Source organism: Rhinopithecus bieti, unplaced genomic scaffold (genome assembly GCF_001698545.2).
Source record: "Rhinopithecus bieti isolate Rb0 unplaced genomic scaffold, ASM169854v2 scaffold_19939, whole genome shotgun sequence".
Taxonomy (NCBI): domain Eukaryota; kingdom Metazoa; phylum Chordata; class Mammalia; order Primates; family Cercopithecidae; genus Rhinopithecus; species Rhinopithecus bieti.
This window is the reverse complement of record NW_016810019.1, coordinates 3,330,919-3,357,351: the sequence shown is the minus strand read 5'-3', so window position 1 is coordinate 3,357,351 and position 26,433 is coordinate 3,330,919. Positions and strand designations below refer to the sequence as shown.

The 26,433-nt window shown below is 42.9% G+C and overlaps 1 protein-coding gene across 1 annotated transcript in view; it reads right to left on the bottom strand.

The window, feature by feature from the left end:
- The window catches only part of NEDD9 (neural precursor cell expressed, developmentally down-regulated 9), a 201,891-nt gene extending 176,352 nt beyond the window's left edge, over positions 1-25,539 (bottom strand). Inside the window, exon 1 of the mRNA XM_017891162.1 lies at positions 25,332-25,539. The gene's annotated coding sequence lies outside the window, so the exon portion shown is untranslated. The remainder of the gene's footprint in view (positions 1-25,331) is intronic.
- Between the last annotated feature and the right edge of the window lie 894 nt (positions 25,540-26,433).

Below are 26,433 nucleotides of genomic sequence, written 5' to 3'. Positions count from 1 at the left end.
AAAAAAAAAAAAAAAAAAAGAAGAAGAAGCAGCTATGGGGCCGCACGGTGACTCACGCCTGTAATCTCAGCACTTTGGTAGGCCAAGGCGGGCAGATCACGAAGTCAGGAGATCGAGATCATCCTGGCCAACATAGTGATACCCCATCTCTACTAAAATACAAAAAATTAGCCAGGTGTGCGTGGTGTGTGCCTGTAGTCCCAGCTACTTGGGAGGCTGAGGCAAGGGAATCTCTTGAAGCCGGGAGGGGAGGTTGCAGTGAGCTGAGATGGAGCCACTGCACTCCCAGTCTGGTGACAGAGCAAGGCTCCATCAAAAAAAAAAAAAAAAAAAAAAGCAATGACTCTACTATTACATAACGTCAGCAGCACTGCAGGAATAACACCCTTTTCCTGATGTCAGAAGCTACAGAAACGCCTGCCCGTGCAGAACCCTCCTCCAGTGCAAACTGCTCTGGAAGGCTTGGCCACGTGTGCCCTGGAAGGTTCTAGAATCTTTTTGGTGTTGGATTAATGACATTCATGTTTCAGAAAACACCTCCAAACCTGGCTGACAGGAAAACTGTGTTAGTGAATAAATAAAATGGAACGTTTCAAAAGTTTTCCACTGAGAAGCAGTTTGAAGAGTCAAATCACCCTAGAGGAAAGCTGGGTATTTTCTTGTAGGTAGCCTTGCAGGCTTTTGTGAACATGGGAGGTGGTGGTTGACAGGGTGGTTGGAGGAAGGACTAAAACTGACCTGTGTGCCACTCTTAATAATTGCCTGTTGATTTAGAATCAGGACTTTCCCCCCGGGTTTTACAAAATACATGTAGTCTTCCATGAGAAAGATTATGGGATGATGGGGGCGCGGGGAGTGTTGCAAGGAGAGTTTTAAACAACTGTTACGATTCATAAAGACCGAGGAAATTCAAATACTGAGAGGGAGGCTAAGGTCACACCAGCGGCAGGCAGGAAGAGTGAGAAAGGCAGCCTTGCTGTGCTTAGCTATGTATCTTATCACGGGGGAGAGGCAAACTGCAATTCTCAAAGTTCATCTTCTTAATGGTGAGTCAGGAACAAATATTTTGTAAGAGACACATTAAATCTGAAAAGCTTAGAGAGACTTGAGAGAGCTTCTGTATATAATGGAGAGAATTTAAAATTCCTGTTCTACTCTGTCCTGTTCTGTTCTCCAGGTAGAGTGGCAAGCTGGCAAGCCCCCCAGAAAGGAAAGGTTAGAGGGATTTCAGAGACAGAGAGCCAGCAAGGGTTTCACGTGGGACAGGGTGGAGGAATGTCAGGGGAGGGTATATATTTATCTCTGTGCTGGGAAACTGTTGGAGAAACAAGCTGAAGCTTTCTATAAAGCCTTCCTGTTTACCCTTGAAAGAATCAGAAGCAAATGGGCCTTTGCCCAGGAGGCTACAGGGGTCATTTGCCATACTTGGGTTTCTCTGAGAAAGCGGATAGAGGAAGCCTCTGCCCCGTGTCCTGGAATTATGAAGACATACCCAAATGGCTTCAGAGAACAAATGCCTATCTGTCCCTATTTCACTGTTAACTTTTTGTAAATTCACATTAATGGAGATAACTACAGATACGCCAGTTTGAAGTTATCTGTAAGTTCCTCTCATTCTCTGTACAAACTTTACTTTTGCCCCCACGTTCTTCCAGCCATCTTCCTTTAGAACGATGGCTGGAAGTCATTACAGCAGCTCCTCAATGGCTGCTTCCACCATGGTTAAGGCAGAATTGAATAATTTTCTCTTTCATAATATCCTAAACAAGTTGCCACAGGTTGTTAACCCTGGACTCCAAGGAAACCCATCCTATAAGATTGGCGTCCAACCTGCGAACCACTGTCTTTGTCATGAAGATGTTCTCTTGTTGAGGGAGTTTAATGTATTGGTGCACCATTTTGTTGCCAGATAGCAAGTCGTTTGAGACCTGTTTCATGCCATGGGGGACAAACCACCTCTTGAAGTGGCATGGTTGACAACTGCGTCAAAAAATAAAATAAAATAAGGCCTTATCAAATAATCCTCTGAAATTCCTGCCTGTATCATGAAAGGAGGATGTTTGATGAGCAGAAGTTGGTGTGGGATTCATAACTAAACTGTCTATCTGTGAGAGAATTCTGCAGGCTTCCATCACTACTGTGTGACACAGCGAAGAGACGACAGTCCTATCCAGCTCCCAAATCTGCGGTTCCAGGGCAGTGCTATTGGAACGAGGCTCAGTCTTGGGTGCCACTCAAAAGGGAAAGTGTGGATGGATTAAAGAGCAATCAAGCAAAAGAAGCCTCCATCAGGGTGAAGAGGGTGTGACATATGAGGAAAGGGGTCAAATACAGAAAGTATTGTAGAGCAGAAGAAGAACTCCCAAAGGAGAGTATGAGTAAGAGTCTGCCAGGAATTTAAGAAGAGTCTTAGGGAAGAGCAGAAAATGAATAACCCACACACGGGTGAGAACTGTGTGGTCACCACTTAGCCAGATGACATGGTTTCCTCTATGTCCCCACTCAAATCTCATGTTGAAATATAGTCCCCAGTGTTGGAGGTGGGGCCTGGTGGGAGGTGATTGGATCACAGGGGCAGATTTTTCCCTGGTTGCTGTTCTTCTGATAGTGAGTGAGTTCTCATGAGATCTGATTGGTTAAAAGTGTGTGGCACCTCCATGTTCTCTCTCTCTTCCTCCTGCTCCAGCTATGGAAGATGTAGTTGCTCCCCCTTCGCCTTCTGCCATGACTGAAAGTTTCCTGAGGTCTCCCCAGAGGCTGAGCAGATGCCAGCATCATGCTTCCTGTACAGCCTGCAGAACCGTGGGCCAATCAAACCTCTTTTCTTTATAAATTACCCAGTCTCAGGTATTTCTTTATAGCAGTGTGAGAACTGACTAACACATCAGGGAAGGGTACCACTCCTTGCCTGCATGGAGCATTCAAGAAGCAACAATGAGCACTTTGGTCTCCATATCCTGTGGGCAATGGAAGAGAAAGAACAGAAAAGGCATAGAGAGGAGTGTCCACCCAGATCCTAGAGGTGGGCCAAAGTAAAATTAAGGTATCAGCTTGTTTGTGTGTATGACTGTATGCGTACATGTGTGTGATGCATGAGTGGTACTTTTTTCTTATTGCCATTTACTTCTGGGGTACTCAAGCTTTATTCGAAAAGTGAAATAGTGGAGGAATGGTCTCCAGAAATAAGCAACTTGTTCTGGAAATAAGAAAACAGCCTTTGACAAGGCTGGTTTGGGATTTTGCTAGAGGACACCTGTGTCCTCAGACAGCAGTGTCATGGAGTCAGAGTTGTAGGGATGGGGGTCCTGGTTAAAGTCTGGCCAAACTCTAGATCATATCCTCTTTATCTCCTGTATTAGGCCATTCTTGCATTCCTATAAGAAAATGCCCGAGACTGGGTTATTTATAAGAAAAGAGGTTAAATTGGCTCATGGTTCTGCAGGTGTACAGAAAGCACAGAGGTTTCTGCTTCTGGGGAGGTCTCAGGAGGCTTACAATCATGGTGGAAGGTGGTAGGAGCAGGTACGTCACATGGTGAAAGCAGGACCAAGACAGAGAGAGTGGCAGGGGGCAGGGGGAGGTGCTTCACACTTTCACACAACCAGATCTCACAAGAACTCACTATCACAAAGATAGCACCAAGCGATGAGGGATCCACCACATGATCCAAACACCTCCTACCAGGCCCCACCTTCGGCACTGGAGATTACAATTCAACATGAGATTTTTGGGTGGGGACAAAAACCTAAACTATATCATCCCTATTCACAGTGGGTGGTTAGGAAATGCTTATAGCTGATGAAAGAAAAAACCCATGTCATTTTTATTTAAGAAACTTAGGAGTATACAAAGAACATTTATACAATCTAATTGCGACCCTAAAGAACAACATTCAACATTACATTGGAAGCTTTAGGAGTTTACAGGAGGGAGAAAGTAGTGGGGGCTGAGATCGGCTGGGGTGTTCAAGAAGTAGGTGGTGTGTGAGCTGAGCCTGGCATATGAAGAGAAAGGAGAAATTAGTCTGAGCAAAGGCAGAGGTACAGATATTCAAGGAATATTTAGGGGACTGCATACCAGAAAAAAGTCTTCATGAACTGTGCTGTGCTGATTGTAATGAACTCAATGGCTGTATCACCTCCAAATTTATATGTTGAACTCCCAAGCCCCAATGTGATGGTGATAGAAGGGGAGGTCTTTGGGAGGTGATTACATCATGAGGGTGAAGCCTCCTGAATGGATGTAGTGGTCTTATGAAAGAGATTCCAGAGAGCTCTCTACCTCTTTTGCTGCCATGTGAGAATACAATGAGAAGGCAGCAATCTGCCACCCAGAAGAGGGCCCTTACCAGGCACCCTGATTTCAGAATATTAGCCTCCAGAACTGTGAAAAATAAATGTATGTTGTTTACAAGCCACCTAGTCTATGGTACTCGGTTCTAGCAGCCCAAACTGATGAGGACACTGACATAATTCCATTTTCATCCCTCTGTCTCTCTCTGTTCTCTGTGTTCTGCCTCTTGCTTCGCCTTTGCATGTCTTCAGCCATTTAGTCGCATCCGTAGACTCAGATAGTAGCAACCAGGGTTACCATAAGCACTTGGATCCTTATATTCTACAAGCTTCCCATCTTATTTTTTTCTAGATGCCCTTATTTGTTCTTTAACTTATGGTATTAACCGCAGTCACGCTATTCTTTCTCTATAACTTTTGCTTGCTTTTCTCACCAAAAGGAGATGTTTGTGTAGATGTCAAAATCTGGCACTGCGTTGACTACAGTCATCTGGGAAATAGCCACCTACTCACTTGGGGTAAGTCATGAGCTGCCAGACCCAAAGATGAAGCTCTTTTATTAAATGGAAGTGCATTAGCATTTGAGTGTTAACGGAGCAGACCTTTAATAAACAGTCACCATGTGTGAATTCTATTCTAGGGTCTGTGGGATTATAAATGACTAAGTTTACAAAATTTTCATTTATTGGAAGGGACAGATGTATAACAACTAACAATGCTAATGTTGAAATAAACGATTGCTCTAAGACTCTGTTTCATCTTACTCTATGACCATATGGCAATCTGCATTGATGATGCATATTTTTTAACGTAAAATTGAAAGGATTCTTCTAGCCCTGTTCCCATTTTGAAATCCTTCTTTTTTAGAAAACAAAAACAGAAACAAAACAAAATACTAAAAGGTACCTCTCAATTGGTTGCAGTCAATGACTTCATTTCAGTGCACAGACTTAGGTGGTGCAACTGATTTGACATCTGCTACAGTTGCTTAGCGTTCACAGCTAGCTATGGACATTCTGCTGCCCTGCCCATTGACATAACCAAAGACCAGAAAACCTGGAGAAAGGTAAGATAGAGGTAATCCTATGATTGAAGAGATTGATTAACTACTTCTTTGCATTGGGAGAAGTAGGTGGGAGAAATTTCTTCATCAGAATTTTTTTTTAAGCCTAAAAATGGTTTACGATGGGATGATTTCAATTACGGTGAGATGATTCACTATCTAGATCTTATGGCAGAAAATTCTTATGGCTTTGTGGATACGTATCCTGAAAAATGAAGGGCATCAACAAAACGCGCCTCATGGAGTGAGGCTAAAATATGCTCATGTAGGGCATTACCAGACCGTAAATGTACTCTGAGTAAGTTTAACCTGAGAAAGAAGCAACCTGATGGTGCTTACAGCTCCAAGAAGCTCTGTCTTCAAAACCCAACTGGACTGAAAGGCTCCATCTGCTGTGAACCTGAAAAGGAAGGGACCCACCAACTCCATATCCAGTTCCAGTTTGAAGAAGGATGCTATTTTGCTCATGTTTGAGTGATGTGAATAGATGCATGAACCTTTTTTGGGGAAATGTGAATTCAGATTCCAGTTGGTCCAATTTTGACTGTGTAGTCATTCTAAACCTCAGTATTTTTTTCCACATATTAGTAAGGACTAAAAACATCTGTAGGGCTTCCCACAAATAAGGCACTGTTGTAAGCAATGGATATATATTACCTTATGTAATCTCACGGCAATCAAAAAGTAGCAAGTAGAAGAGTTCACGTAGCAGGCCCGAGAATGCGATCTCAATCCTGCTTGCAAGGCTGGCCCTTGGCTGGCATCTGGGAACACGTGACGGGTTCCTGCTGGTCCGTGATATGAGTGGCTCACTGTGACTTAACTGTGTATGCAAACAACACGGTTTATGCTGAACACCTGCTTTCCTTCTGGGAGTCTGGAATTTGTTTATATGCCAGACAGAGGGTGTCTAAGTGACCAGCTCCAGATCAAAACTCTGGCACTAAGTCTCTACTGAGCTTCCCTAGTAGGCAACATTTCATACCTGTCAGAACTCGTTGCTGGAGGAGTTCGGTGTGTCTGGTGTGACTCACCTAGGAGAGGACTCTTGGTAGCTCATGCCTGGTTTCTTCTGTTGCTTTCCCCTTTGGTGATTCTGATTTGGTTTTGAGGTAATAGAACTTAGCAGTGGGTATGACTCTATGATGAATCCTGTGGGTCCTCCTAATGAGTCATAGAACCTGGGGGTGGCCTTGGGAATCCCTCCGAAAGGTGCGTGACATTATAATTATCTCCATTTTAAGGTGAGGAAGCTGATTCATGGAGAGATGAAGTAACTACACCAAGGTCACACAGCAGGTACACGGCACAACCAGGATTTGAACCCAGGCAAGCTGGTTCCGAGCTTTTGCTTCTAACCCCTAAGGAGGCTCCAAAGTTCCCTCATTAAGTGGTCGTGAATGAAAGCAGGTATGTTCACTCAGTACACATTAAGTGCTCAATAAGACATAGTTACCCTAGTATATTAGGATGTAATCTCCCATCCCTTCTACCTGCTAACTAGAAATCTATCATGAATTTTTCACCAACCCACTAACAAGCAGAAAGTCCCTGAGGCTGAAATATCTTTGAAGAAGAGGGAGAGAAATGGAATGGATGTCATGCTATTTTTTTAAACAACAATATCTATTACAGTACAGTTCCTTTATAAGCCAAATGGAGACTCTGCATTTCCTCTCCTCTTTCCTTACCTGCTGCCTGGCCTCTCTCACCCTGGCACAGAGGTAAGAGCAGTGAGGGTCAGTGTAGCAGGCTGGGCATTCAGAAAGACTGACTGGAGCGAGAGTTGGAGGTGGGTGGGCAGATTTAGGGGAGCCCTTCTCATGATAGCGACTATATTTTCTGCCACTCACCCCCCAGATGGGAACATGCTGTCTGACAGAGTACTTAATGTTCTGTTTGTTGAAATCATTATTTCTCAATCACCCTCACCCCTCCCTACCTTTCAAGTCCTCTAGTTAGTGCAGAAACATCCCGTTTCTTTCCACTGAGGAAACCAAGTGACCCCAGCATTCCATAGACCTATTCTTGTCCTACTTTCAAAGAAAAACAGCTCTTCCTGCTGACCGCCTGCCTATAATAAGTCATAGCTTAGTTGGTAGATCTGAATGTCCTAGTTAGAGATAAGTTGGCTGAAGCACAGTACATCTACGTGTAGAATTTGGAGGAAGGGACTGAAGAAAATATCGTAATTTAAAACCTCATCTTCACCCTACACTCCTTGAAATTCTTCTTCAGTAGAGAAGCAAAGCTTCTTATGTATAGTAAGAAATATAGATTAAAAGGTAAATAGCAGAAGAGTAGTGGCTTGGAGTTATATTAATTGAAATCAATGAGACCAAATCCTTCCCTGCAAGCACATTTTGATGAAGTAAAACTGGAAGGAGTCCATGGATATTCAGTACTTAAAAAAAAAGGCTTGATCATAACAAATGCCAAGAAAAAGAAGAAAGAAAAGAAAACGGGGCCAGGCGCAGTGGCTCACGCCTGTAATCCCAGCACTTTGGGAGGCTGAGGAGGGCGGATCACTTTGAGCTCAGGAATTCAAGACCAGCCTGGCCAACATGGTGAAACCCTGTCTCTACTAAAAATACAAAAATTAGGTGGATGTGGTGGCGTGCATCTCTAGACCCAGCTACTCGGAACGCTAAGGCTGGAGAATCGCTTGAGCCCAGGAGGCAGAGGTTGCCATGAGCTGAGATCGTGCTACTGCACTCCAGCCTGAGTGACAGAGCCAGAGACAATGTCAAAAAAAAGAAAGAGAGAGGCTGGGCGTGGTGGCTCACATCTGTAATCCCAGCACTTTGGGAGGCCGAGGTGGGTGGATCATGAGGTCAGGAGTTTGAGACCAGTCTGACCAACGTGGTGAAACCATGTCTCTACTAAAACTACAAAAAGTAGCCGGATGTGGTGGCACATGCTTGTAATCCCAGCTACTCAGGAGGCTGAAGCATGAGAATAACTTGAACCCAGGAGGCAGAGGCTGCAGTGAACTGAGATGGTGCCACTGCACTCCAGCCTGGGTGACAGACTGAGAGAGAGAGAGAGAGAGAGAGAGAGAGAGAGAGAGAGAGAGAATAAGAATAAGAATAAGAATAAGAATAAGAATAAGAATAAGAATAAAAGAAGAAGAAGAAGAAGAAGAAGAAGAAGAAGAAGAAGAAGAAGAAGAAGAAGAAGAGGAGGAAGAGGAGGAGGAGGAGGAAGAAAGAAAGAAAGGAAGGGGGGAAGGAAGCAGGGAGGGAAGGAGGGAGGGAGGGGAGAAAGACAGAAAAAGAGAGAGAGAGAAAGAAAGAAAGAGAGAGAAAGAAAGAAAAAAAGAAAGAAAGAAAGAAAGAAAGAAAGAAAGAAAGAAAGAAAGTAAGAAAGAAAGAAAAGGAGAAGAAGAAGAAAGGAAGGAAAGAGGGAAGGAAGCAGGGAGGGAAGGAAGGAGGGAGGGGAGTAAGACAGAGAAAGAAAGAGAAAGAAAGAGAGAAAGAGAAAGAAAGAGAGAGAGAGAAAGAAAGAAAGGAAGGAAGGAAGAAGGCAGGGAGGGAGAGAGGGAGGGAGGGAATGAAGGACAGAAGGAAGGAAGGAAGGAAGGAAGGAAGGAAGGAAGGAAGGAAGGAAGGAAGGAACGGAGGAAGGAAGGAAGGAAGGAAGGAAGGAAGGAAGGAAGGAAGGAAGGAAGGAAGGGGATTTAGGATGAAAAACTGGTAGTACCAAAGGGTCGCTTCATACTTACCGTAGATTTTCTCATGAGATAGCCATTAGAGGTTAGCACTTTAAAAGCAATGTGTGAGAGGTAGAAACCAAAACAGAAACTGCCTATCTTGAAGTAAGATGCATTTTAATCTGATGAAAACTAGTGTCTTCACACCAATGACGTGTGCTGAAAGGATGCACAGCAAGGACTTGCCTGGTCATTGAATGAGCTCTAAGCAAATGACTTAGGAGACCCAGGGTTCAGTCCTAGCTGTGTCATCTGATCAGTTGCCCAACTTCATGTGAGTTACCTCATCTTTCCCACCGCAGTCTCCTCAGTTTCACTATCTGTAGAGTGGGAGATACAATAAACATGCCCCAGGACCACTGTGAAACTGAAATAATATGATGTGAGTCAATGTAGTGAGTTAATTGTAAAATAATATCAAAATCTTGGCTGTTAATATTTTGATCCAATGTTGTTACCTAGCACCAAGATTGAAAAGATAAATCAAACATTAACAAGAAAACCTAGGTTATTTTTTTGCTGTACTGAACATTAAGAAAGGAGGGTCACATCGAGAGAAGAGCCTTATAAAGCTCAGTTAAAAATGGAAAGGGCATTGCAATGGACTCTATGATTGGTTAAAATATTAGCCTTTCTTCATTAATCCTTCCTCCTGGGTTTGTCTGGTTAAAATCACACACAGTGGTCTAAATGGGCAGTGGGCATCAATTAAGATTTAGGTCAGAGCCTCTGAGGTAGCCAGTGATTTAGTTTCTGGGATTAAGGAAGACAAAACCTTACCGATGGCTGGATAAGAATAACATTCCTTTCTATTGTGATCATCCTACATCAAGGAAATGTTTGAAATTTAGGGAGTCTGTTAAAGTTATTATATGGTCGAACTTTTGAAAAACACAGCAGCATAAATGTGTTTTATCAATCTTTACTGTTGGTAAGAATCCTGGAGAAAGGAAATTTGACCAATCTCCCAATCTAGTTTACTCCAAAATGGATCATCAGTCTAGAGGACCAACTGCGTCTATCAGAGTCAGATCTATCTGCCAAGACTCCCCACTCCCCTCACTATCATTCACACGTCCTGTACTTTCTTTGCAAATGATACAGACTGTCATTAGGTTTAGAGTAAGCTGCAATTAGCAAGTCTCTCAACTTCTCTTACAAGGAATGTATTTTTCAGTGAAAATTTTTGTAATGGTTCCTGTCTGATGTTTAACTCTTTCCTGGAGACCAAACTCCCCAGCCCAATCATTCACAGTAGGATTCCAGAAGTGAATGGCATCCCTTTGAACCAACTAGTGACTGTAATTTCTTAAACCTAGCTACTAGCCATTTCGGCACCTTCTACACAGCACCCCTTGCAAGTAAGTCCTGCAGAGCTATGAAATTCTGGCCTTCTTGTCTGAACTCTCGGGATTGTATAAGACTGGACCTTAGTTCTTAAAAGGGCTCTTCAGTGTGGTCAGGGGTAGTGATCAAAAGCGTCAGTCTCAGGGACCTAGTCACATGTGTTTTCGCGGGTGAGGCTGGTCCTGTGTTTGCCAGGGTCAAGCAACTCAATTACCAAGGGCCTGCTTGGAAGCTCCTGTGCACAACCTGGCCCTTGGTGGCTTCTCACCTTGCTGTTGGGCCTTGATGGCTGTTTGCAAGCTGGAAAGAAGACACCAGGGCTGGGGGGTAACCAGAAACCCAAACAGATGGAGAAAGGGTTCAAAAAGGCAAAACAATGAAGATTTGTTTAATTTACTGATAAAATAAAATAAATGTAATCTAACCTATCGACTATATTTATTCCTGTGGTTCTTCATTAGCACAGAAAAATTAAGAATTGTTTATATTTTAAAAGTAATACAATGAATCTTTCTTCTATTCCTGAATGAGTCACACTGAAGTAATGACCACAACTCTTGGATATGCTATTAATCAACACACAATAAAACAAATGATCGCCATGGTTTTCCAACTTTAAATCCACTTGGAAAAAGTTCCACGCTGGTGGAACTATGCCACCACCAGCACACATATGTATGGGCTCCACACGAATTTGTTGACTGATGACTGACACACTGAAGGGTGTACAGAATAATGAAGGAAAGCTAACTTTAAAACATCCTCCGTCTTTTCATTTGAGTGCTTGTACCTGTCTGCTTATGTTTATCATCTACTCATGAAATATCATTTCGGCTTTCTTTACAGAGATTGGGCTGAATTTAACTGGATCATTTCATGCATCCTATAAGCCTTTGGTTTTTGTTTTTTTCTTGCTCTTTTGGAATTCTTTCTTCTGTCAAACCCTACTCATTCTTTACATCCCTTTCCTTTTATGAAACCTCATTCCCTCTCCTCCTCTTCCTCCCACTCACTAATATGTACTGAGCACTTAATGTGTCAGATACCACTTTAGGTGCTGTGTGTGTGTTGACTCATGTAACACTCAAAGTCATCCATCGACTCATAAAACCTTCAAAACCACCGGTGAGGTAGGGCTCTTATTACCTCCTTTGTGCAGATGAGAAACTGAGAAACAGAAAAGTAAAGTAATTTGCTCAACAGCACATGGCAGGGGGTGGTAGAGGTCAGATTGGAACTCAGGCCGTTGGTTCTCTCTTAAGCACTCCAGCCTTCTTGAATCTGCTCATTTCCTGAACCCTGATGATCATTTCCCCAACTTATGTTGCTTGATAATTGCTTTGTGAACGTTCCCATGCTGCAGAGAAAGAATCTCCTTAAAGAGTCTGCCCATGACTCTTTCTTACATTGCTTAGAACTTTTTTTTTGCTTTGCTGTTTATTTTTGTCAATTATGAATTCATAAAATACAAATTATGTATTCACAAACAAGAAAACAAACCAAAACAAAAATGGTCAAAAGATAAGCCTGATGAGGGGAGAAGAATTATTATTTTTAAGTAAAATAATCTTAAAACACATTCCTACTGTTAAATTTTATTAGGAACTGCCCACTTCTCCAACCATTGCTTCTGTCTACCACACAACCTGACATGCATGAGTGATTGTGCACGTGCACGCACACAGGGTTTTTTAAATTTGAGCCAGTTTTCAATCACAAAGCAACATAAACTCATTTTTAAATATCCAAAGACAGACGGTGTCTACTTCAGAAAGTGAACCTGTCTTATAATCCCAACCTCAAAACATTTAAAAATATTTGGAGGTCTATATTTTGCTAGACTTTTATTCTAAATGAGATAGATAAAAATGGGCTTGTACTGTATGTTCTTTTGCATTTGTTGCTTTGTATTTGGTTCACATCTTTTCATATCTTTGTGTATCTCCTCTTTATTCTTTTTCACCAGTAGCACAGTATTCCACAGTGTGGACTGCCAAATTGTCATAAGGACCCTACTGATGGACTTTTGGATTGTGTTCATGTTTCCAATATCATGCTCAACTGCATTTCACATAGCCTCAAAAGAAAGAAATCTGTGCTAGGTTAAACTCAAATAGGTGGTGTTGGGCCAAGTAGCTCTTCTGTGCAATTAAGAAAGAAATTACTCAGCAGATAGAAAGTATGACACAGAGGAGGCTAACACTTCTCTAACTGGGTATTCAGGGAATATCGTTAGGGATGTTAACTGAGGTACATAAAGCATCTTTTCCCTAAGGAATATTTCATTTAATGATGAAATAGACACATCTCTCTGCTAAATCCTGCTTGCAGGAACCCAGGAGGCCAGTCCCTGAATCACAGGCCTGCTTAGAATAAGACACTGCACCGAAGCTCTGCTGATGTGTTCCTATGCTGAAGCAGGCAGTGAGGAACATTGAAAAATGCTCTGACCAAAACCATTCTTTGCTCTGCTATGTCCAGTAGAGCTTTGTTTTTCAATCAGGCTGTTATTCAAATGCTGGGATGGATCCAAATTTGCTTTCCTGAGGAAAAGCCTGCCTTTGCCTACAGCACGCACACACTGCTGGAGGGGGTGGGCTTCTGGCCTCTCCCGGTGCCAGCCGGGCCTGCTGTGCTCCATGAGGTGTGCAGGAGGGATGGCTCCCACCCCTGTCTTCCCCAGACCTGCCTTCCAGTCCAAAGGGTCCCCTCACAGACCCACTGGCTGTACACAGCTCTGCTCAAGCTGCCTGTTCTTCCCCTTACCGTCTCCTCATGCATTTCTATGTCTTTCCCGTTTTGCAAGGGCCATACCAGCTTCACTTCTGAGCAGGCTTCCCTGCTTCTTTCTCTGCCTGGTAGCACCGGTCCCTCACGTTCACCTGGTGATCCACTCACTGGCTCACTCACTCGTTCCTTCAGCAGGTGTCTCTCCAGCACCTCCCATGTGCTAAGAACACAGCAGCGAACAAAACAAAGTCCTTCACCCACCCACAGAGCCAACGATTCAGAGGAAGAAACAGACCATAAGCCAGTATGTCAGTCTGCACTGCATCGGGTGGTGTTGAGGACAGGTGAAGATGGGGAGACAGAGGTGGCCCCGGGGCCATTTCGCATGGCATGTGGGTGAGAGGGCTGCTGGGTAAGGTTACCTGTGGCCCAGAGCTGAATGAGGAAGGGGGCGGAGTCTGGCAGGGATCTCCCAGAAGGTCCTTCCAGGCAGAAGGACTGTCAGTGCAAAAGTCCAGTGTTGGACACTTTCTTGGCCTTTTGGGGAAACATCAAAGAGGCTACTTAGCTCTTTTAGCAAAAGACTATTTTTTAGAGCACTTTTAGGTTCACAGCAAAATGGAGAAAAATGTACAGAGATTTCCCATATACCTCCTGCTCCCACACACACATAGGCTCTCCCACTGTCGACCTCCCTCCACAGACTGGCACATTTGCTAACATCAATACACCTACATTGACACATCATCATGGCCCCAAGTCTACAGTTTACAGTAGGGTTTGCACTTGGTGTTGTACATTCTGTGGGTTTGGGTAAATGCACAGTGACACGCACAGTCTACCACTATCGTATCATGCAGAGGACTTTCACTGCCCTCAAATCTTCCATGCTTCACCTATTCATCCCTCCCTCCCTGCAGCCCCTGGAAACCCCTGCTCTTTTTACTGGTACCATAGTTTTACCTTTTCCAGAACGTTCTAGTTAGAATCATACAATATACAGCTTTGTCAGATTGGCTTCTTTCACTTAGCAACATATTTAGCTATTTTTTAAATGAGATACTTATTTTACAAACATATATGTTCTTTGTTCAACTCAAATGTGAGATTTTTTTAGAGTAGTGGGTTGAAGGTTATAGATAACAGGTGAGAAATCATGATGATGCTTTCTTAGAAGAATTCCTCTCTTTGAGGTACATCAACGTGTGCTATGCATCCCTGTGTCCTCCAGCCCTTACCTAAAACTTTAATTGGATTATTAGCCCTAGCCTGTGACATGCAAATATTCTAATTAAAGTCTGATACTTTTTTTCTTTTTTAAAAAATTCAGTGGATACATAGTAGGTGTTTACATTTATGGGTTGTATGAGATATTTTGATACAAGCATGCAATGCGTAATAATCACATTAGGGTATATGGGGTCTCCATTACCTCAAACATTTGTCCTCTATGTTACAAACAATCCAATTACAATATTTTAGCTATTTCTAAATGTACAATTAAATTATTTTCGACTATAGTCATCCTGTTGTGCTAGCAAATACTAAGTCTTTCTATGATTTGTACCCATTGTCTATCTCCCCTACCCTGCCCCCCATAATCCCACCCTGCAACACTACCCTTCCCAGCCTCTGGTAATCATCTTTCTACTGTCTGTCTTTATGAGTTCAATTATTTTAATTTTTAGCTCCCACAAGTAAGTGAGAACATGAGAAATTTGTCTTTCTGTGCCTGGCTTATTTCACTTAACACAATGACCTTCCATCCATGTTATTGCAAATGGCTGGATCTCATTCTTTTTTATGGGTGAATAGTACTCCACTGTGTATATGTACCACATTTCCTTTATCCATTTATTTGATGATGGATACTTAGGTTTCTTCCAAATCTTGGCACTTGTGAAGAGTGCTGCAATAAACACGGGACTGCAGATATCTCTTTAACATATTGATTTCCTTTATTTGGGGTATATGTGAGTGGGATTGCTGGATCATATGACAACTCTATTTTTAGTTTTTTGAGGAACCTCCAAACTGTTCTCCACAGTGGTTATACTAATTTACATTCCTACTAAGAGTATATGAGGGTTCCCTTTTCTTCACGTTCTCACCAGAATTTGTTATTGGCTGACTTTTGCATATAAGCCATTTTAACTGGGTGAAATGATATCTCATTGTAGTTTTGATTTGCATCTCTCTGATGATCAATGATATTGAGCACCTTTTCATACACCTGCTTGCCATTTGTATTTTTTCTTTTGAGAAATAAGACTGATCTATTCTTTCAGGGCATAAATTAAGAATGCAACCCTCCTCTGCCCATGGCCACATATGTCATGTAAGAGCAATCTGGCATAGATACTCCAATTCATTTTTTTAAAAAAATGGATTCTCAGTTCTAAACAACATAAACTAATTTCTTTATTTCTAATGCTTATCTTTGCTTCAGTCAAAAAAACCCCAAAACACAGTGAAGGAAGAAGTCAATTGAGTAAACCAGCTACTTAAAGCCAACAAAGAATACAACATCATCAAGCAGTTCTGTCTTCCCAAATCAATTCTTTTGAAATCAAACACCTTCATTAAGTGGTTCTTTGAACTGTTTTGCCATAAAATAGTAAAAAAAAAAACTCGTGAAGAAAATGAAATAACTATGTACAAAATACCTTTGTCACTTTTTTAAATACAATTGTATGCAATTTGTTAATCTTCATTGTCCTTTATAACTGAACTACATGTGCTTTTGAAAGCTACATAATGAATAATATGTTGTATATAATTGTTAAATGTGTCTATGGTCATCATATAATTTAGACCTGAAGTCCTCAGTAAAAGACGAAGTCCAAGAAGTCAGAACCTCTGTTTCTCTTTTCACTACACCCCAATACCACATGTATATGGGAGAATGGATTTGATTGACTTAAGTTGTATCTGCAGTGCTTCTTGAAGGCATGAAAACTACTGCAAGTGTTTGTAATTACTTGGATCCCCACTCTCCCATAGTTAAGCTCCTTGAAAATAGGAATGTTGTTCGACTGGCTTTCCTGCTGAATCCCCAGCACCTAATATGGTGCTTGGCCCATACAGAGTCCTTAACAGATGTTCAATAAATATTAATAACTACTAAATTATTTTCTGAAATGAGATACAGTATCTGAAATGGTTAATTTTACATGTTAACTTGGCTAAGCCAAGGTACCTAGATATTGATCAAACATTCTTCTGGATGTCACTGTGAAGCTATCTTTTTTAAAAGATTAACATTTAAATCAGTAGGCTTTGAGCAGAACAAATGACCCTCCATAATGTAGGTGGACCTCCAATCAGTTGAAGACCTTAATAGAAAAAAGAGCGACCTCTTTGCGTTTATTATATATGTATATATACATATATATGTATATATATACAGAGAGATTTTTTTATGAAGTTGGTATATGTGTATATACACCTATATATACACATATACATATATTATATATATTATATACATATATAAAAAAATACACACACACACACACACATTCCATTGGTTCTGTCTGGAGAACTCTAATACACCCACCTTACTCCTTTGCTCACTCAATCAATCAATATATGTCATTTGCCAGAGATCACTCTCACCCATCAAGACCTCACAACTAGTAAAGTCAAACCAGTGATACAACCCCTGAAGTATACCCTTGGCTTTAACTTCTCCACTCCAGTGGAGTGACAAAGAGCATTACCTCCTTAACATTTCGATTCTTCTGTGATGCAAAGCACCTGCACGAGGAACAGGTGCAGAGAGGACACTGTACTTGCTAAAGCCATGTCCTGATAGTGTGACAGAAGGCACCAGCTTACTACTGTGCTTTGAGAAGAAAATGCTTCCCATGGTGATGCTAAGCTGCTGATAGTCTCACTTCCTCTAAATATTTCCACTCTTTGCAAGTGAAGCTGTGGGTGGGGAATTTCAGAGTCGTGGAAACTAGTCGAAGGTTACTAAAGGTTCATGGACACTACTATTTGATAACTGTGTGGTAGCTGCAGTCTCATATGCTGTAAAAAAAGGTGAATATAAAAAATACATCAATGAGAAGCTTATAGATCAGCACTATATGAAATATGGTTCTCTTCAGGATCAAGCAAAGTGATGAATCTTCTTTGAACCCAATCTGCTGGTCTGGGGAACAATGCTTTTGTAAATTAAGTATTCATATAGAACTTTTCCCCAAGGGTTTATCTGGAGGAGAAGTGACAGTGAGAGTGAAAGCCTTAATTTGCCCACAATCATCATGGGCTGGTCCAGTCACAAATTGTCTGTCCAGGGAGATTCTTTTTTTCCTTTTTGTTTTTATTTTTTAATCTTGGGGAGTCACTTTAGCCCTTTCTTCCTCTCCCATTTAAGATCCCTTCCCTCCTTTGATGTCCCCTAGCTAAAACCTGTTTCTAACTTGAGGCAAAGCTTCACTTCTCTGCTCAAGTAGTTTGTGCATGAAACAGGGATAAATTTGGTGGCCGTTGCGCCTTCCTGAAATCCTAACTCTGAACCATCATTTTTGTCAATGACTTAGCACTGCCAGCTAATAGAAATGATAGACTGTCATACATTCATATAATAGGATACTATCCAGTTGTGAAAATGAATTACCAACATCTCTTGGCGTCAACGTGGATAACCCTCAGAAACATCATGTTCACCCTAGAGCAAGTCATGGAAGAATACATATATATGATTACATTTACTTACAGTTTCCAAACAGGCAGAAATGGACTATATGCAAATTGCATATATACTTATGCATATATGTCTATGCATACACTTAGACCTAGGAGGTCAATCAAAAAGTAAAGTAAGGGAATGACTAACAAAATTTTAAGACAATAGTTCCTTTTGTGGTAGGTGATATAATTTGGATGTTTGTCCCCTCCAAATCTCATGCTGAAATGTGATCCCCAATGTTAGAGGTGGGGCCTAGTAGAAGGTATTGGATCATGGGGGTGGTTCCCTCAAGAGTGGCTTAGCACCATCCCTTCGATGGTGAGTGAGTTTTCACTCAGTTAATGCACCCAAGATCTGGTTGTTTAAAAGACTCTGGGACCTCTTCCTCCTGTCTCTTTCTCCCTCTCTTGCCATGTCATATGCTGGCTCCTCCTTCACCTTCTGCCATGATCGCAACCTTCCTGAGGCCTCACCTGAAGCAGATGCCAGCACCATGCTTTCTGTATACCCTGCAGAACCATAAGCCAATGAATCCTTTTTTCTCTTCCTTTCTTTTTTCTTTCTTTCTTTCCTTCTTTCTTTCTTTCTTTCTTTCTTTCTTTCTTTCTTTCTTTCTTTCTTTCTCTCTCTCTCTCTCTCTCTTCCTTCCTTCCTTCCTTCCTTCCTTCCTTCCTTCCTTCCTTCCTTCCTTCCTTCCTTTCTTTCCTTTCTTTCTTTCTTCCTTTCTCTCTTTTTTTTTCTTTCTCTCTCTCTCTTTCTCTTTCTTTCTTTCCTTCCTTCCTTCCTTCCTTCCTTCCTTCCTTCCTTCCTTCCTTCCTTCCCTTTCCTTTTTTCTTTTTCAGATAGAGTCTCATACTATTGCCCAGGCTGGAGTGCAGTGGTACAACCTTGGCTCCCGGGTTCATGCCATTCTCCTGCCTCAACCTCCTGAGTAGCTGGGACTACAGGTGCCCACCACCACGTTCAGTTTTTTTTTTTGTTTTTTTTTTTTTTTTTGTATTTTTAGTGGAGACAGGGTTTCACCGTGTTAGCCAGGATGGTCTCAATCTCCTGACCTCGTGATCTGCCTCCCTTGGCCTCCCAAAGTGCTGGGATTACTGGCGTGAGTCACTGCGCCCGGTCCTCACTTTTTTTGTTAATAAATTATCCAGCCTTCGGTATTTCTTTATAGTGATGCAAAATGGAATAACACAGAAAATCGAAAATTGGTACTGAGAAGTGGAGCATTGCTATAAAGATAACTGAAAACGTGGAAGTGACTTTGGAACAGGGTAAGGGAGAGGCTGGAAGAGTTTAAAGGACTCAGAAAAAGATAGGAAGATGAGGGAAAGTTTGGAACTTCTGAGACTGGTTAAGTGGTTGTGACCAAAATACTGATACAGATATGGACAGTGAAGTTCAGGCTGATGAGGTCTCAGATGGAAATGAGAAAGTTTTTGGGAACTGGAGTGGAGTCATTCTTATTATGTGCTAACAAAGAACTTGGTTGCATTGTATTCATGCTCTAGGGATCTGCAGAAATTTGAACTTAAGAGTAAGGACCCAGGGTACCTGGTAGAAGAAATTTCTAAGCAGCAAACCATTCAAGAGGTGACTTGGCTACTTCCAGCAACCTAAATCACATGTGGGAGCAAAGAAGAGACTTAACATTGAAACTTATATTTGAAAGGGAAACAGAGTGTAAGAGTTTGGAAAATTTGCAGCCTGGATCTGTGGTAGAGAAAGAATCCAAGTAGGCTGTGAAACAATCACTTGCTAAAGAGATGAGCATGACTGAAAGGAAGCCAATATCCAAGACAAGGGAAAAAGGCTTCAAAGGCATTTCAGAAATCTTGAGGACAGCCCCTCCCATCACAGGCCCAGAGGTTTAGGAGAAAAGAATGGTTTCAGGGGCCAGACCTGGGGCCCTACTGCCCTGCTGAACTTCAGACTCTGGCTTCAGCCTCAGCTCAAAGGGGCCCAGGTACAGCTTGGGCCACAGTTCTGGAGGACTCAAGCTATAAACCTTGGTGATTGCCATGTGGGGTTCAGTCTGCAGATGCTCAGAATGCAAGTGTGAAGAAGGCTTGGTGGCTTCCACCTAGATTCTGGAGGATGTATGGGACAGCCTGGGTGCTCAGGCAGAAGCCTACTTCAGAGGCAGAGGCACCACAGAAAAACTCTTACCAGGGAAATGCCAGGGGAAATGTGGGGATGGAGCTCCCACACAGAGTCCCCACCAGGGCACTACCTAGTGGGGCTACAGAAAGGGGGCTGCCACCCTCTAGAACCCAGAATAGCAGATTCACTGGCAGCTTGCACCCTTTGTCTGGAAAAGCCACAAACACTCAACTTAAACCCATGAGAGCAGCCATGTGGGCTGCATCCTGCAAAGCTGCAGGGCCAGAGCTGCTCAATGCCTTAGGAGTCCACTGCTATAACAGTGTGCCCTAAATGTGGGATGTGGAGTCAAAGGAGATTATATTTTGGACGTTTAAGATTTAATGACTACCCTGCTAGGTTTCAGACTTGTGTAGGGCCTCTACACCCTTTCTTTTGGCCAATTTCTCCCTTTTGGAATGGTAATGTTTGCCCAACATCTGCACCATCATTGTATCTTGGAAGTAACTAACTTGTTTTGATTTTAGAGTCTCACAGGTGGACAGATTTGAGTCTTAGATGAGACAGGACTTTGTACTTGATGCTGGAATCAATTCAGACTTTGGAAGACTACTGGGAGAAGATGATTGTATTTTGCAATGTGAGAAGGACATGAGATTTGGGAAACCAGGGGCAGAATGATATGGTTTAAATGTTTGTCCTCTCCAAGTCTCATGTTGAAATGTGATCCCCAATTTTGGAGGTGGGATCTAGTGGAGGTATTGGAGCACGGGAGTGGATCCCTTATGAATGAATTAACACCATCTACTTGGTGATGAGTGAGTTCTCCTTCAGTTAGTTCACATGAGATCCAGTTGTTTAGGCCAAGTGCAGTGGCTTATGCCTGTGATCCCTGCACTTTGGGAGGCGGAAGTGGGTGGATCACTTGAGGTCAGGAGCTCAAGACCAGCCTGGCCAACATGACAAAACTCCATCTCTACTAAAAATACAAAAATTAGCTGGGTGTGGTGGCACGCACTTGTAATCCCACCTACTCAGGAGGCTGAGGTAGGAGAATCACTTGAACCCGGGAAGTGGAGGTTGCAGTGAGCCGAGATTGTACCACTGCACTCCAGCCTGGGCGACAAAGTGAGATTCTGTCTCAAAAAAAAAAAAAAAAAATAACCTGATTGTTTAAAAGAGTGTGGCACCTCCCACCTTTCTTGCTCCCACTCTTGCCAAGTGATGCTGGCGCCGCTTCACCTTTCACCATGATGGTAAGCTTCCAGAGGCCTCACCAGAAGCAGATGCCAGAACCATGCTTCTTATACAGCCTGCAGAACCAGGAGCCAATTAAACCTTTTCTCTTTGCAAATTACCCAGCCTCAGGTATTTATAGCCACACAAACATAGACTAACCCAGTGGGCAATGGGGGAGATAGATACAATTGTTTAGCGGCACACAGCAGGCTTTCAGGGTTGGGTAGTGGGGTAACAGGTGGATGTGTATTTATGTTTTTATTCCTATTATTATTTAGAATATAGGGATACCTTATATATACTTTTTTGTAGTATAAAATGTTACAATATTTTAAAAATTTCTTCAGCTAAATTTATCTAAATTATTCACCCTCATGTATCACTTTCCTTGGAAAGTAGATGGTTTTGTAGTTGTTTTAAAAAAATTCTCATTCATTGATCTCTAGTTAAGTGAAATACAGACCTTCAGGAACCAGAGTTTCTAATCTGAAGCAAAAGTGAAAAGGAATGCAGATCAACAAATACCTTCACCCATCCCCTTGGTTCACATTGCTGAGTTACGTCGGAGTCCCATGGATTCTTACTTAGGGTGGAACTACCATACAAGGGAGCTTGTGTTGTACCCATTTTTAAGAGTCTATACTATCCTGCATCACTGCTGGGACATTTGGGAGCCATTGTGGGCAAAGTGAAGTTGTATATTTTGAAGACCAAAAAACCCAGTGGCTAACAAGGGCAGCTTGGACCCCTGCTTCCTGGGATATCCACAATCCACACAATTCCAGCCCAGTGGCACAGGCCAGGCCACAATCCCAGGAAGGCACTGGGAGATGCAGACGTGCCCTCAAGGAGCCTGCGTTCTAGTGTGGTTTTCCTAGTCTCTTAGTTAAACCCCATTTTCCAGGGTTTGCCATATTCTGTGTGCTGTCAGAACTGTCAGCAATGAGTTTTTCTTTAAATTAACTCACTTTTGGGCTGGGTGCGGTGGCTCACACCTGTAATCCCAGTACTTTGGGAGGCTAAAGTGGGCGGGTCACCTGAGGTCAGGAGTTTGAGACCAGCTTGGCCAACATGATGAAACCCTGTCTCTACTAAAAACACAAAAATTAGCCAGGCATGGTGGTGGGCACCTGCAATCCCAGCTACTTGGGAGGCTGAGGCAAGAGAATCACTTGAACCTGGGAAGCAGAAGTTGCAGTGAGTCACACTGCTCTCTAGCCTGGGTGACAGAGCGAGACTTTGTCTCAAAAATAATAATAATAATAAACTCCCTTTTTTTTTTTTTTTTTTTGTTTTTGTTTTTTTGAGACGGAGTCTCGCTCTGTCACCCAGGCTGGATGCTGTGGCCGGATCTCAGCTCACTGAGCAAGTCCGCCCCGGGATTCACGCCATTTCCCCTGTCTCAGCCCTCCCGGGAGCTGGGATACAGGCGCCGCCACGTCGCGCCCGCTATTTTTGTAGTTTTTAGAGAGACGGGGTTTCACCAGGTTAGCCAAACCAGGATGGTCTCGATCTCCTGGACCTCGTGATCCGCCCGTTCTCGGCCTCCAAAGGCTGGATACAGGCTTGAGGCCACCGTGCCCGCCATAAACTCACTTTTTAAAAAACTTAAAATACATTTATATTTTAAAAGAAATGTTTATACCACTCCTACAAATTAAAAAAAAAAAAAAAAACAGGCCATTGTAGTTTAATATAAGGTAATCATAAAAAACAAGTACAGGAAAATAAAGCCATGTTAATAATTTGTAGCTAGCTACCAGTGCCTGTTGATGGCTCTGAGCCTCAGATCGAGTTTCTCTTTGTTAAAATGGTAAGGAACCAAGAGTTAGAGAGGCTTTAAGATCAGGCTCAATGTGACTTCATGCTTTGTCTATGCATCTTGTGCTACACAAAATTCTCCTATTTGTATTTCACACTTCAGAAATGTTGATCAAATGAGTTGTGAAGGTGACAGATAAGCAGGACAAAGTGAAGGTCATTTGCAGTAGGACACATCTTCGTGCTGCGCGGGTTTGCATGGAGACACGTCGAGCCTAAGGTGCTCTCCTTGAGCGGTGCCTGTGCCCTTTCTCCAAGCCAAATCCAGAAGAAGAGAAGAGGGATCCTTGAATGGACATGTGAGAAATCAAAACTCAGAGTCTAAGGTCAAATGGAGATAGAGCTGATCATTGGAGAACAGAGTACTGAACTCTTTAAGTACCTACAGCAGGAGGTGGCTGGTGGTCTTAGCTTGGGTTACCCCAGAAGTAGACCCAATGCAGAGTTCGAGGACACGTAGTTTAAGAAATGATCCCAGGAAGCATTGACGGGGAGTGAAGGAGTATACAGGGAAGGAGAGAAGCCATAAAGGGTCCCACCACCGTGGGCAACTGGAGCTTGATCCCATGTAGATTATTCCACTCAGGACTGAGGGACTGGAATATTTACAGCCTTTGAGGAGTTCATTTCTAGGAATTTTTGTCTGTCATTTGGGCAATTGCAGTTGGCCCTATGTGACTTGGAGAAAGCTCTCAGGTCATGAGATAAAGACTCAGGTTGTCAGCAGCCAGCTCAGTCAGTGAGGCCTGGAGGAGGGAGGCAGGACACTGACTACTTCGGACACCCCTTCTCTGCCAGATGCTTAAATGTTTGTTATCCAATCTAATCCTTACCACAGCCATTCAAGATAGCTCTTTCCCCTTATTTACATGTAGAGGAAGAGGCACCGGGAATTACATCATTCAACCCGTACAGCCTGTCCTCTCCTACACCTCTGCTTCTATCTTCCTAGTCTCCTTCTTCCTCCTCCTCCTCTTCTTCTTCTTCTTCTTCTTCTTCTTCTTCTTCTTCTTCTTCTTTTTTGAGACAGGATCTCACTCTGTCATCCAAGCTGGAGTGAAGTGGCGCAATCATAGCTCACTGCAGCCTTGACCTCCTGGGCTCAAGCAATCCTTCCACCTTAGCCTCCTGCAAAGCTGGGACTACAGGCACACACCACTGCGCCCAGCTCTCTTGTTTAAGTGGTGACATACAAAGTGACAGCCACTAAATAGCTGTTAAATAAATTAACCAATTAACAAGAAATGGTGGAGCGCTAGCTAAACACTGATTTCATATCCTTTCTTTTCCACCAACTCTACGTTCCACATTCTTAGAACAGGAATGTCCTTGAAAGTAACCAAGCTTGGAAGAAAACAGAAACAAAGAAGAAAACTATTTGGCTGATTTCCAGGATTCTGTCATAGACAATTGCTCTTCACACCCAATTCTGGGTGGGAAACCAGCTTCTGGGCAGGGGAAGGAGGGCCTCTTTATGCAGGAGTTTAAATGACTAGAGTGCCTACTCTCACTTCTCAACACAAGCAAAGGGAAAAGATTGGTGGCCGATCTCTGCATAGCTTGGAACTACATATAACCCTTTCAGAACGATCGTCCCCTTTGTGATTATAGATGGTCTTCATTTTGAAATAATTTCAGCAAGACAAAAAGGTTGCCTCAAGTCTTTCGTGGAAGAAAGGCAATTGAATGAATGAAGGAAGAAATGAATGAATGGGTTAAGTGAAAGAATAAACAGAGAGAAAAGTAAGGATGGAACTCTTGGGCGGCCCACTATGGACAGGGAGAACACAGTGTGCTGTCACTTGTCCTCAGTCCCTTGGAGATGATGCTAATGACTACAGGGATAGGATACACAGAATCCAGTTCTCAGTCACCATTTCTTGCCAGTCAGGACTCATGCCCAAAGAGGCTGAAAAGGACGTAGATGATTCTAATCCATCATAAAGAATAAGTGATGGCTCACACCTTGAAGTACTGAAATAATTCAGGAAAAATAAAAGCTTAGTTGCTGTCAGGTAAGCTCTCTGACAACAGTAAGAAGAGGGGAGGGGCCATGTACTTACGCACCAGGAAGCACCTACCCAGAACAATTGCAAAAGTAGAAATCATGCGGGTTTGAATGTTGCACTAAAACCAGCACCTCCAGGTCAACTCGGAGACCTGGAGTCACTCATTCCTCTTTTGGGGCACGTGGAGATCCTCCCTGCCCCAGTTGAGGGGTGTTCACAGTGGGGAAACACCAACAGATGTCTGGCACCGACTCAGGAAGTAGGAGCCTGAGTGAGTCCCTCCTCTCCCACAGGCCACAGCAAGTGGCTGAGAACTCACCCAAGGGCAGGATGGCACCGTCGGTGGATCATCTTGCCTCCCTGACGCTCTGGCCCTCTCTCTGGGCGGGCGGGAGGTGACAGCTAGTCCTGCTGCAGGCTCATGCTTCCCTCTCCATGCAGCGAGCGGACTTGCTTCTAAAGGCAGCTGTAAGCATTTCCCTACTGAGCCACCACACACGTCGGATGTGAGTGGCGTATGTATATGTGTGCTTTTCCTTCCGGTTGCTGTGAAGTGATGTTGTCTCGGTTCATTTCCTCTCTGTGCCTCTTCTTTTTTTTCTCTGTCACACTTTCTGATTCGCTGAGGACACTTTGTAGTTTAGGGACAGGTAAGAAAGCTTGTTCTCATCTGGCTTCTTTGCTATTTTTAGAAAGGTAGGTGATCTTTAAATTAGTATTGCAAGGAAATTTGTCAAAATGTATTTTTCTACGTGGCATAAGCTCCTTCCTAGGCTGCACTGAAGCAAAAGTTAGACATTTCCAAGCCAACTGAATTGGGATTCTATGGTTTTATGGACCTCGTATGTTACAAAGGGTTCCACTATTAATTGACACAAAACATTCTTTCATAAGACAAGTGTTTATTGAGCTTGTACACTGGAATAGACACTATGCTAGGGGCTAGGTGCTCAAAGAGTTTCCTACTTACATTGTGGTATGGAAGCCTAGATCTGTGTATGTGGAAGGGAATTTGAAAGCCCAAACCTTTTGTCTTCTTCATTCTGTGCTTTCGAGTAGCAGACAAGTGGCTCTGAGACAAGCCTCCTGGGTCTGAATTATGACTCTCCTCTTTAAACACTTCTGGCCTTTCTGTGCCACGGCCTCCTCATCTGTCAAATGGGAACAGTCACAGGAGTATTGTGAGAATTAAGCGAATTAGTACATGTAAAGCACTCCAAGAGTGCCTGGCACAAATAGAGTAAGCACAACGTGTTTGCTATGATAATTAGTGGCAACTTTGTATTATTATCAACTGAGATCTTTGCTATTTTCCTACCCTTCCTCATTTTCCACTCCTTGCTAGTGCCTAGCAAATGCCTTGGGGACATAGAGGGTTGAGAGGAAAGAGAGGTGGTTTGAATAATGGATGTTCCCCAAAT